The following is a 14087-nucleotide window of genomic DNA, read 5'->3' as shown; positions in this document are numbered from 1 at the left end:
CCCATGTTCACTGCAGCATTATTCACAGTAGCCAAGATAGAGAAACAAGCTAAGTGTCCATCAATGGATGAATAAAGATGTGATCATATATACGTGGAATATTATGCAGCCATGAGAAAGAAGGAAATCCTGCCACTTGCAGCAACATGGATAGACCTTGAGGGCATTATGCGATGTGAAACAAACCAGAGAAAGATAAACACTGCATGGTGTCACTTAGGTGTTGGGGGGGGGAAATCGAACTCAGAAAGAGAGAGTAAAAAAATGTTTGCCAGAAGTAGAAGTGGGGGGTGGGGGATGGGAGCAGGAGGTAGGGAGAGGTTGGTGAAAAGGTAAAAACTTCCAGTTATAAAATAAGTTAAGTTCTGAGGGCCTAATGTAAAACATGGTGACTGCATTTGATTACACTATATTGTATAATTGAAATTTGCTGAGAGAACTTAAATGTTATCACCAAAAAAAAAAAAAGATAAATATGTGAGGTGATGGATATGTTAATTAACTAGATGAGGGTTCCCTTCACAATGTATCCATTTATCAAAACACCATGATGTACATTTTAAATGTCTTACAAGTTTTTTTTCAACTACCTTGATAAAGCTGCAATTAAAAAAATAAATGCAATCAATGTACTTATAGAACAATTATACTTATGTTTGAGAGCATAAATGTATTTTAAGATTTTTTATTTATTTATTTGAGAGAGAGAGAATGAGAGACAGAGAGCATGAGAGGGAGGAGGGTCAGAAGGGTCAGAGGGAGAAGCAGACTCCCTGCCGAGCAGGGAGCCCGATGTGGGACTCGATCCTGGGACTCCAGGATCATGACCTGAGCTGAAGGCAGTCGCTTAACCAACTGAGCCACCCAGGCGCCCGAGAGCATAAATGTATTTTATCAAAATAAGTACTAAAATTATTATGTATTATCTCCGTATTTCCTTTGTTTACAACTTGTTGACAAAAATAGATTTCTTTTTTTTAAAAGACTATTTATTTATTTGACAGAGAGAGAGAGAGCACAAGCAGGGGGAGTGGCAGAGGGAGCTGCAGAGGGAGAGGGAGAAGCAGGATCTCCGCTGAGCAGGGAGGCTGACGCGAGGCTCGATCCCAGGACCCTAGGATCATGACCTGAGCCGAAGACAGATGCTTAACCAACTGAGCCACTCACGAGCCCATCAAAAATAAATTTAAATGACATTGTCACCAGCTAGTCCCCAAGACCTATCTTTACTGCCCACCTGCTTGTACTCACCGACCTTTGTCCCACTTTTTCTTTAACCTCTTCTTTCCAGCTTATCTCTTAACTCAAGCAAATGAAAGCAAAACCGCCCATGGAGAAATGATGACTGCCTTGACAAGACCTCCAACCAGCCCAGATGGCCCAGACCAGTTTGAACTTAACCCTGACTCGCACCTGCACAGATGGACCATGGAAAGACCATGGAATGACCATGGAATGATTGACAACTACCCTTATCTCATTATAGTACTAAAATCTCCACCCAAGGAGGAACACAAGCCTCATTTACATAACATACAATGTGTGTGTAGGCATGTTTCCTTAGGCACATGCACAACCTTATGCCACCGCTACACATTACAAGGCTTCCCTATCTAAATACTCATCCTAACCCTAAATTAACTCAACCTGGTGCAGTTTCTGACTCACCAAGGAAGGAACTCCCGTAGGTTCCTTACAGAATCGTACAAAAAAAGGAAGGAAGAAATATGTTTGGTCTTTGTCCCCAGTTCCTGGTACAGAATTTCTTTTTTTTTTTAATTTTTATTTTTTTAATTTTTTTATTTTTTAAAGATTTTATTTATTTATTTGACAGAGAGAGAGACAACGAGAGAGAGAACACAAGCAGGGGGAGTGGGAGAGGGAGAAGCAGGCTTCCCGCTGAGCAGGGAGCCCGATGCGGGGCTCGATCCCAGGACTCTGGGATCATGACCTGAGCTGAAGGCAGACGCTTAACGACTGAGCCACCCAGGCGCCCCCAGAATTTCTAAAACCCTTGTAATCATCTGAGTGATAAGAGTATCTTTATACGCTAATGAGATGACTAGTGGCTGGGAACCTGTAAATGGCTTGGGGTGGGGGAAGGGGTTGGTTGCCGAAAGACCAGGGCTTCATTAGAGGGTTGGAACTTTCAGTCCCATCGGCCACTCCTCACCTCCAGGAAGGGGAGAGGAGCTGGAGATTGAGTTAATTCCCAATGGCCAATGATTTGATCAATCGTGCTTAAATAATGGAACCCCTAAATGATGGCATTGGGAGAGCTTCCAAATTGGTGACCACATCAAAGTGCTGGGAGGGTAGCATGCCCAAAGGAAGCTCCTTGTCCCTTACCCCACATCTTGTCCTATGTGTCTCTTCCATTTGGCTAACCCTGAGTTGTATCACTTATAATAAGCCAGTAATAGTAAATAAAGGATTTTCTTCAGTTCTGTGAGCCATTCCAGCAAATTATTGAATCTGAGGTGGGAGTTGTGAGAACCCTCACAAGTTATAGCCAGTTGGTCAAAAGTGCAGGTGGTAACTTGGAACTTTTGATGGGTGTTTGCAGGCAGGGCAGTTTTGGGAGATTAAGCCCTTAAACCTGTAGAGTCCAAACTTACTCTGGGTAGTTAGTGTCAAAAATGAATTGAGGGATACCTGGGTAGCTCAGTCGGTTAAGCATCTGCCTTTGGCTCAGGTCATGATCCCAGGGTCCTAGGATTGAGTCCCAAGTCCGGCTCCTTGCTCAGCGGGGAGCCTGCTTCTCCCTCTGCCTGCCGCTCCCCCTGCTTGTACTCTCTCTCTCTGACAAATAAATAAAATCTTAAAAAAAAATTAACTGAATTGTAAGACACTCAGTTGATGTCAGCAGAAAATGCTTGGTATGGAAAAAAACTCACATTTGATGTCAGAAGTATTGTAAGTGAAAAAAAGATCATACAGCCCTAGCCAACTAATACAATACAGGATGTCTTCACAGTCTCGGGGTAGACAAAGATTGATGGAATCTTTGTCTAAAGATTAGATGTGATGTAAAAGGCACTAGCCATAAAAGAAAAAAGAAAAGACAAATTGAACTTTATTAAAATTAATAACTCCTGCTGGAAAATTGGAAACAACCTAAATTTCCATCAACAGATGAAAGAATAAGCAAATTGGGATTACATCTTTGCAGTGAAATATTACATAGAAATAAAAAGAACAAACTACTGATAAACACAATAGCATGGACTAATCTCAAAAATAGGATGTTGAATCGCCAAAGGCAAGGGAAACAAGGGCAAAAATGAACTATTGGGACTTCATCAAGATAAAAAGCTTTTGCACAGCAAAGGAAACAGTCAACAAAACCAAAAGACAACTGACAGAATGGGAGAAGATATTTGTAAATGACATATCAGATAAAGGGCTAGTATCCCAAATCTATAAAGAACTTATCAAACTCAACACCCAAAGAAAAAGAATCCAATCAAGAAATGGGCAGAAGACATGAACAGACATTTCTGCAAAGAAGACATCCAAATGGCCAACAGACACATGAAAAAGTGTTCAACATCACTTGGCATCAGGGAAATCCAAATCAAAACCTCAATGAGATGCCATCTCACACCAGTCAGAATGGCTAAAATTAACAAGTCAGGAAATGACAGGTATTGGCAAGGATGCAGAGAAAGGGGAACCCTCCTACACTGTTGGTGGGAATGCAAGCTGGTGCAGCCACTCTGGAAAACAGTATGGAGGTTCCTCAAAAAGTTGAAAATAGAGCTACCCTACGACCCAGCAATTGCACTACTGGGTATTTACTCCAAAGATACAAATGTACTGATCCAAAGGGGTATGTGCACCCCAATGTTTATAGCATCAACGTCCACAATAGCCAAACTATGGAAAGAGCCAAGATGTCCATCAACAGATGGATAAAGAAGATGTGGTATATATATATATATACACACACACAATGGAATATTATGCAGCCATCAAAAAAACATGAAATCTTGCCATTTGCAACAATGTGGATGGAACTGGAGGGTATTATGCTAAGCGAAATAAGTCAGTCAGAGAAAGACAAGTATCATATGAGCTCACTGATATGAAGAATACTTAATCTCAGGAAAAAAACTGAGGATTGTTGTGGGGGGGATGGGGTGGCTGGGTGATAGCTATTGGGGAAGGTATGTGCTATGGTGAGCACTGTGAATTGTGTAAGACTGATGAATCACAGACCTGTACCTCTGAAACAAATAATACATTATATGTTAAAAAAAAAAAAAAAGAAGATAGTTGGAAGGGAAAAATGAAGGGGGTGGAAATCAGAGGGAGAGACGAACCATGAAAGACTATGGCCTTTGAGAAACAAACTGAGGGTTTTAGAGGGGAGGGGGGTGGGGGGATGGGTTAGCCTGGTGATGGGTATTAAGGAGGGCATGTATTGAACGGAGCACTGGGTGTTATATGCAAACAATGAATCATGGAACACTACATCAAAAACTAATGATGTAATGTATGGTGACTAACATAACATTAAAAAAAAAAAAAAAAAAAGGATGTTAAAGAAAAGAAGCCAGACACAAAAGAATCCACGCTGTATTCATATAAAGTGTGGAAGCTAGCAAAATCAATCCATGGTGATAACGAACCAGAATTTTGGTTGCCTCTATGGGGGGCCAGGAATTGATTAGAAAGCAGTAGGAGGGAACTTTCTGGGGTGATGAAAATGTTCTAGAATTTGATTAGGGTGATGATAGTATATATTTGTCATCATAACTATTCAAACTTATTTGAGATCTGTGCATACATATGTGTATGTAAATTATATCCGAATGAATGAAAACAAAAAGGATTTTTAAAAGATTGTATGAGATACTACCTATAGCCACCAGTTTCTTAAAAATTAAGAAGTCTCGGGGCGCCTGGGTGGCTCAGTTGGTTAAGTGACTGCCTTCAGCTCAGGTCATGATCCTGGAGTCCTGGGATCGAGTCCCGCATCGGGCTCCCTGCTCAGCGGGGGGTCTGCTTCTCCCTCTGACCCTCTTCCCTCTCATGCTCTCTGTCTCTCATTCTCTCTCAAATAAATAAATAAAATCTTTAAAAAAAATATTAAGAAGTCTCATAATGCCCAGTATCAGAAAATATATGAAATTCTTAACCACTCCTAATAGGAATGTAATTTGGTTCATCTACTTGGCAAAACAACATGACACCATCTTGTGAATTTGAACACTTGGGAACCAATGACCCAGCAATTCTACTCAAGAAACACTTCCACTTAACTGACAGGCCATGTGGATTAAAGAAGATCCAGATAAAATAATAAAAATATTAGAGGAAAATCATGGCAAACATTTGTATAACTTTAGGATGAGAGCAACTTTCTGAAGCAAGAAGGAAAAGACACACTTACCAAAGTAAAATTTAAAATTGTATTGCAAAAGACACCATAAACAGAGTCCAAAGACAATAAACTGGGAATAAATATTTGCAATATTTGCAACATATGACAGGTAAAGGGTTAATACCTGTAATCAGTGAAAAGCACCTGTAATTCCTGGGAGAAAAACACCTCAGTAGAAAAATAAGCAAAATATATGAATAGGTAGTTCACAAAAGAGGAATACAAGTGTCCAAAACAAAATAAAACAAAACACTGAAACATGTTTATCTTCACGAGTAATCAAACACATTGTATGGGGTGCCTGGGTGGCTTAGTCGGTTAAGCATCTGCCTTCGGCTGGGGTCATGGTCCCAGGCTCCTGGGATCGAGCCCCATATGGGGCTCTCCGCTCAGCGGCAAGTCCGCTTCTCCCTCTCCTCTGTGATCTCTCTCACTTTTGCTCTCTCTCAAATAATCTTAAAAAAAACAAAACAAAACACAACACGTTTTGTTTTTGTGATGATTAACAGTGGCAAACATTTTCAATATTTTTTTAAGATTTTATTATTTTTTTAAGATTTTATTTATTTGTCAGACAGAGAGAGAGAGAGAGCACAAGCAGGGGGAGCGGCAGGCAGAGGGAGAAAGAGGCTCCCCGCTAAGCAAGGAGCCCGATGCGGGGCTCAATCCCAGGACCCTGACTTGAGCTGAAGGCAGACGCTTAATCGAATGAGCCACCCAGGTGTCCCTAAGATTTCATTTGTAAGTAATCTCTGCACCCAACGTGGGGCTCGACCTCACAATCCCGAAATCAAGAGTTGCACGTTCCACCAACTGAGCCAGCCAGGCACCCCTCAATCTTTTTGATGTCAGATTCCTCCCTGTCTTTATCCTCATGTTCTCCCCAATTCCCAAGGTCCTGGGATTGAGTCCTGTGTCGGGCTCCTTGCTCAGTGGGGAGCCTGCTTCTTCCTCTGCTTCCACTCCCCCTGCTTGTGTGCTGTCTCGCAAATAAGTAAGATCTTATTAAAAATGTTTTTAAAAAGATTTATTCCCACCATTGTAGACCACTTCTATCTCTTGACCAGCCATTCTCCTTCCTTTTCCTGCGCTCTAGGTTTGGCCAACGGTGGGTGGACATTTCTTTTTTGAGGGGTGGGCGAGGGAGGCTGCTCAGCATCTGAGAATTTCCCACCTTATGAATCTTTTATGCAGACCTCACTGTCACTCTATAAGCTGAAAATGCCAGGTATGTGCTTTCCCAGCCCCTTCTGCAACCGGGCGCTGGCACTGACCTGGGCTGGGCTGGGCTGATCAGATGCAGGTATGGTAGACTTTGACTCTGGACTTACTGGTGGAAAGAAGCAGAGTCAATGGACCTGTGTTCCTGGCAGTTTCCCTGGCAGTCCTGTGGAGCTTGGTTCTCAACCCGATGGTGTCAGCGGTGTGAGGTGTGACATCTAGTGGACAGTGGTATCCTCACCAAACAGTGTTTATAGAGTGATTTTTGGCTCTGGTTTTAGCCATTTAGGCTCTGAGCCTGGTTCTCCAGCTTTCCCAGTGATTCTGTGAGCTATCTATAGCTTAACTTAAAAAATCAGAATCTATTTCCATTGCTTGCGACTGAGAACTCTGACAAATATAGCATTTCAAAAAGCTGTCCTCCATTCTGTTTCTCTATACCACTTAAAACCACACTTATCTACCTTCTAAACTTCTTTTTTTTTTTTAAAGATTTTATTTATTTATTTGACACAGAGAGACATAGCGAGAGCAGGAACACAAGCAGGGGGAGTAGGAGAGGGAGAAGCAGGCTTCCCCACGGAGCAGAGAGCCCGATGCAGGGCTCGATCCCAGGACCCTGGGATCATGACCTGAGCCGAAGGCAGATGCTTAACGACTGAGCCACCCAGGCACCCTACCTTCTAAACTTCTATTTTAAATAAGCCATGAAACTTAGCACATTATCATTTGCTACCTTATACTTTAATATTTCATTTTCATATGTTTATTACAAGCCCTGTTACGCCTATAAATTATGTCTCTCTAACAATACCATCAACAATGAGCACAATTACAGTGAAAGATCACATAGCCTTATATATTTGCAAATGGAGATGACGGGAACAGGACAAACTGAAAACAGAGGGGTACACGGCTGGCAGGTGCAGTGTCCCCGAGCAGTGGAGAGAAGAGATCTAGAACCCAAGTCAAGGAGTTGGCCTTGGGAGCGGAGACGGTTCAGCTGTAGCAGGAGGAGGGCAGACAGAGTGTAAGTGTACAGATGCTTTCAGTGGTAGGTGTGGTAGTGAGTGCCTTAATTTTCTCTGTGCATCAGGAAGCAGTGTCCAACAAATGAAACTACCCAAATTTCCAACAACAGGTGAAAGGATAAAAGAAATTTTCACCTACTAACCTCCACTCTTCTGCTCTCTACTATCAAAGCTCCTCCTGAGGGAAGGTCCCGTGAAAACAAAGCAAACAGAATGTAGGTAAGAAATACAGCAGATAAAGCCACTTTATTTTGTTCAAGGATAAATTCATGGCAAGTAGCCATATCTTCTCAGGCTATTTAGCCGTTAAACTTCAGAATGAGATATTGTTGTTACTACAGGGCTATCATTAACCTGTTTATTTCTTTTTTTTTCTTAAAGATTTTATTTATTTGCGAGAGAGAGAATGAGAGACAGAGAGCATGAGAGGGAGGAGGGTCAGAGGGAGAAGCAGACTCCCTGCCGAGCAGGGAGCCCGATGCGGGACTCGATCCCGGGACTCCAGGATCATGACCTGAGCCGAAGGCAGTCGCTTAACCAATTGAGCCACCCAGGCGCCCTAACCTGTTTATTTCTATTGGAAGACAAAGTATTTGACAGAGGACGGACTTTGTCAATACATTTAGCAGACACTTTCCGTAGATTGAATGAGTTAAAAATATAGAGCTCTGAGACTTTGACCAAAAAAAAGTATTTAAAATATGTCATAAGATAAACATGATGGGGCGCCTGGGTGGCTCAGTTGGTTAAGCGACTGCCTTCGGCTCAGGTCATGATCCTGGAGTCCCGGGATCGAGTCCCGCATCGGGCTCCCTGCTCAGCAGGGAGTCTGCTTCTCCCTCTCCCGCTCCCCCCTCTTGTGCTCTTTCTCTCTCTCACTCTCTCTCTCAAATAAATAAAAATAAAATCTTAAAAAAAAAAAGATAAACATGATGTATTGTAAATATTTTTTAAATTTTCTGTAAATTATGACATTTTGATGTATATTTGACATTATGACGTTCAAAAACCTTTCTGGCTGGGGAGAGACTGCCCCTCCCAGAGTAGCCTACAAGCACGCCTTTCGTATGCCTACCAACCAATTCCGAGTTTATACTCCCAACTACCTTCTGATCTAACTCTCACACACTAAGCCAGTATAGTTGGTCCTTGAACAACACGGGTTTGAACTGTGTGGGTCCACTTATAAATGGATTTTTTCCAATAAATATACTACAGTACTATAAAGGTACTTTCTCAGTCTTCTATTTTCTCAATAATATTTTCTTTTTCTCTAGCTTACTTTATTGTAAGAATACAGGATATAAAATATATAACATACAAAATATGTGTTAGTTGACTGTTTATGTTAGTGGTATGGCATCCAGTCATCAGTACGCTATTAGTAAAATTTGGGGGGAGTCAAAAGTTACATGCAGATTTTTGACTGCGCACAGGGTGGGAGACAGGGTGTCCTGGTGTCCCAACCCCCACACTGCTCAAGGGTAAACTGTATTGCCCTTGCCCTAAATGATTCCAGATCCCAGTACCAGGTAACTAGGGACCACCCCTAGAGCTCACAGCTGACCAAAATTATTTCAAAACTAGCCAAATCCTAAACTGTTCGTCCTGCATTGTCTTTTCCATGGAAAGCCCAATAAGGGCCATGGACTAGGCTTTACCTTCTGATCAATGCTGGGCTTGCTATGTGGCCCTGCATAGTGTGCGGTGACCTCTCTCTAGGATATGGGAGTATAATAATTTTCTTCCTTTTGGGGTACCTGGCTGGCTCAGTCAGTAGAGCATGTGACTCTTGATCTCAAGAGACCCACAATGGGCATGGAGTCTACTTAAGAAAAAAAAATTCTTCCTCTCAAGCCTCATTCTCCTCTCCTCCTATGGCTGTACTGACTTTACCATACCATATCCAACATGTACATTCTTTCTTTTTATTATTATTATTGAAGTATGGTTGACACATAATGTTACATTAGTCTCAGGTACGCAACATAGTGATTCCACAAGTCTATATATTATTCTATGCTGACCACAAGTGTAGCTACCATCTGTCACCATACAATGCCATTAAAACATAGGTCTTGTCAAAACAACACAATTTAAAAATGGGCAAAAGAATTCAATACACAGGGGCGCCTGGGTGGCTCAGTTGGTTAGGCGGCTGCCTTCGGCTTGGGTCATGATCCTGGAGTCCCTGGATCGAGTCCCGCATCGGGCTCCCTGCTTGGCAGGGAGTCTGCTTCTCCCTCTGACCCTCCTCCCTCTCATGCTGTCTGTCTCTCATTCTCTCTGTCTCAAATAAATAAATAAAATCTTTAAAAAAAAAAAAAAAAAAAGAATTCAATACACATTTCACCAAAGAAGATATATGAATGGCTAAAAAGCACATGAAAATAAGCAGTTGAGGGGCACCTGGGTGGCTCTGTTGGTTAGGCGTCTGCCTTTGGCCCGGGTCATAATCTCGGCATCCTGGGATCGAGCCCCACGGGGAGTCTGCTTCTCCCTCTCATGCTCTCTTTCTCTCTCTTTCAAATAAATAAATAAAATATTTTTTTAAAAAAGAAAATAAGCAGTTGAAAAAATGTTCAACATCATTATCCATCAGGGAAATGCAAATTAAAACCACAATGAATAACGGGGCACCTGGGTGGCTCAGTCGTTAAGCGGCTGCCTTCGGCTCAGGTCATGGTCCCAGGGTCCTGGGATCGAGCCCCGCATCGGGCTCCCTGCTCCGCAAGAAGCCTGCTTCTCCCTCTCCCACTCCCCCTGCTTGTGTTCCCTCTCGCGCTGTGTCTCTCTCTGTCAAATAAATAAAATCTTAAAAAACAAAAACAAAAACACAATGAATAAAAAAGAAACCACAATGAGATACCATTTTGCACCACTGGAATGACTAAAATTAAAAAGAGAAACAATTAAAAGTGCTGGCCCATGAAGAGGAAATTCGCAATGGTTATCTCTATGAAATGGAATTTTAGATATCGATCATGTATTTTTGTACTTTTTCATATGTCCCTAAGTATCTTTAATTAATATCTTTAATCTGTAAAAATCTAAAAAGAAATGTTATTATTAATAATTTTAAAACTAAGCTGGGGTGCCTGGGTGGCTCAGTCGGTTGAGTGCTAACTTTTGGTTTCAGCTCAGGTTGTGATCTAATGGGTCATGGGACAGAGCCCCGTGCTGGGCTCTGTGCTCAGCGAGGAGTCTGCTTGAGAGTCTCTCCCTCTGCCCCACCCCCACTAGCACACACTCTCACTCTTCCTAAAATAAATAAATGTATTTTTAAAACTTAAAAAAAAAAAAAGTGCTGGCCCAGATGTGAAAAAACAGGAAATCTCAGACACGGAGAATATAAAATGCACAGCAACTTTGGAAAATAGTCTGTCAGTTTCTCAAAAGGATAAACATAAATTTACCATTAAGATCTAGCAATTTCACAACTAAGTATCTACCCAAGAGAAATGAAAACCTATGTCCACACAAATACTTTTACATGAACGTTTATAGCAGTGGTATTCATAATAGCCCAAACTGGAAACAACCCAAATTTTCTTCAATGGATGAATGGATATACAAAATGTGGTATATCCATACAATGGAATACCATTCAGGAATAAAAAGGAAAGCACTACAATGCCAGGATGGTTCAACATCTGAAAATCAATTCATGTAATACATTCTGTTACTAGAATAGAAAAAAATTACATGATCATCTCAATATACAAAGAAGAATTTGACAAAACCCAACACTCTTTCATGCTAAAAAACACTCAACAAATTAGGAATAGAAAGGAACTTCCTCAACCTGATAAAGGTCTTCTATTAAAAACACACAGCTGAGGTGCCTGGGTGGCTCAGTTGCTTAAGTGTCTGACTCTTGATCTTGGCTTAGGTCTTGATCTCATGGTTGTGAGTTCGAGCCCTGCATTAAAAAAAAAAAAAAATCAAACCCACACAGCTAATATCATACTTAATGGTGAAAGACTGAATGCTTACCCCTAAGATCAGGAACAAGACTAGGCTCTCTGGGGGCGCCTGGGTGGCTCAGATGGTTGAGCGTCTGCCTTCGGCTCAGGTCATGATCCCAGGGTCCTGGGATCGAGCCCCGCATCGGGCTCCCTGCTCGGCGGGAAGCCTGCTTCGCCCTCCTCCACTCCCCCTGCTTGTGTTCCCTCTCTTGCTGTGTCTCTCTCTGTCAAATAAATAAATAAAATCTTTAAAAAAAAAAAAAAAGACTAGGCTCTCTGCTCTCACCACTTCTATTCAACATTGTACTGGAGGGGCTAGCCAGGGCAACTGGGCAAGAAAAAGAAATAAGAGTCATCCAAATTGGAAAGGAAGAAGACTATCTCTATTTACAGGTGACATGACTGTGTAAATAAGAAATCCAAGGAATCCACTAGAGATTATTATAACTAAGAAACTAGTTCAGCAAGATTGTAGGATACAAGATCAGTATTTTTTAAAGGATTATTTATTTAGTAACTTCTACTAGTAAGCCCAAAGTGGGGCTCGAACTTACTACCCTCAGATCAAGAGTCACATGTTCTTCCGACTGAGCCAGCCAGGTGTCCCAAGATCAATATTTTAAAAAATTATATTTTTATACACTTGCAATGAAAACCCGGAAATGAAAGTTAAAAAAAAAAAAGGTTAAGTGGAATAGGCTAGTCACAAAAAGACAAATTTGTATGATTCCACTTATATGAAATACCTAGACTATTCAAATTTATAGAGAGAAAACAGAGTAGTGGCTGCCAGGGGTTGGAGAGAGGAGGAATGCAGAACTAGCATGTAATAGGTATAGAGTTTCAGTTTGGGAAGATGGAAAAAGTAGTATAGATAGATAGTGGTGATGGCTGGACAACAATGTAAATATACTTAATACCACTGAACTGTATGGACAGTTAAAATGTTTAAAATGGTAAATTCTATGATATGTGCATTTTACCACAATAAAAGGAAGTAAGGAATGAAGTATTGATACATGCTACAACTTGCATGAACACTGAAAACATTATGCTAGGTGAAAATAAGTCAGTCACAAAAGTTCACATATATGGTGCCTGAAAGTCTAAAATAGGTAAATCTATACAGACAGATAGATTAGGGCTGGTGGCGGGGGGGGGGGGGCGGCAGTGAGAGGAGGTGATGAATAAAAGATGGATAGCTAAAGGGTACTTTAGGGTTTACTTAAGTACTTTAGGTATTTAAAGTGTTTCTTTTTGAGGTGATGAAAATGTTCTAAAGTTCACTGTGGTGATGACTGAATATATATGTGAATATAGTCAAAACCACTGAATTGTACACTTGAAGTGGTACAATTTGAATGAATTGTTTATGTGAATTATCTCTCAATAAGGCTAGTTTTTTTCATTAAAGATTTTATTTATTCATTTGAGAGAAAGAGACAGAGCACAAGCAGGGGGAGAGGCAGAGGAGAGGGAGAAGCAGATTCCCCACTGAACTGAGAGCTCAGTCCCAGGACCTGGAGATCATGACCCCAGCCAAAGGCAGAGGCTTAACCATCTGAGTCACCCAGGTGCCCCAATAAGGCTGTTTTATAAAAAAAGAATGGGGGCGCCCGGGTGGCACAGTTGATTAAGTGTCCAACTCTTAGTTTGGCTCAGGTCGTGATCTTAGGGTCATGAGATTGAGCATGCATCAGGCTCTGTGCTCAGTGCAGAGTCTGCTTGAGATTCTCTCTCTCTCTTCCTCTCCCCTCCCAACCCTACTCTCTCTCTCCCCCACCTCTAAAATAATAAACAAATCTTTTTAAAAATAAATAAAAGAAGAATGAACTATCAATATATACTACAACACCAGTGACCCTCAAAAACATTATGCAAAGTGAAAGAAGCCAGACACAAAAGGCCACATATTGTATGATTTCATTTATATGAAAGGTCATCTTTGGGAAAGAGAAGCCGATGACTGGTGGGTTGGGCAGCCCTAGTTCCTATTGCCTTCCTAGTTCCTATTCCCTTCCAAGCCTTCAGACTACCACCACTCAAGTGACCTCTCAAATGGTGACCTGGCATGAAGATGTGGGTGGGATGAACATCTGGGTGAGGCAAGAAACTTGCGCAGATTCAGCAGTAGCCACACTTGCCCCCTTACTCTCCAGCAAATCACCTTGCTGATAACTGTGGAGCAAAGTGCAAGCAGCAAGGAGAAAGTAAGCCAAGAGGGGACCTGGGAGACAGAACCTATTTCCTTGGGAAGCTACCATCTGAGAAAGCTCTTCTTCATTCCTCAGAAGTACCTCTACTGCATTCTCTTCCCTCCCAGCCCCTCCTAGGCACTCAGCTGAATCTGCTCACACCCACTCCCTCTATCTCTGTGAGTGCTTGGGCACCCATGCTCAGTTCTGTGAAAATGAATAAAGGAAACCTCCTTCGAAACAGAATAGGGAAGCCACGAAGCGGGGGCTCTCATGCACCATG

Source organism: Neomonachus schauinslandi, chromosome 8 (genome assembly GCF_002201575.2).
Source record: "Neomonachus schauinslandi chromosome 8, ASM220157v2, whole genome shotgun sequence".
NCBI classification, from domain to species: Eukaryota; Metazoa; Chordata; class Mammalia; order Carnivora; family Phocidae; genus Neomonachus; species Neomonachus schauinslandi.
The sequence above is the reverse complement of the archived record's forward strand: the minus strand, read 5'-3'. Positions refer to the sequence as shown.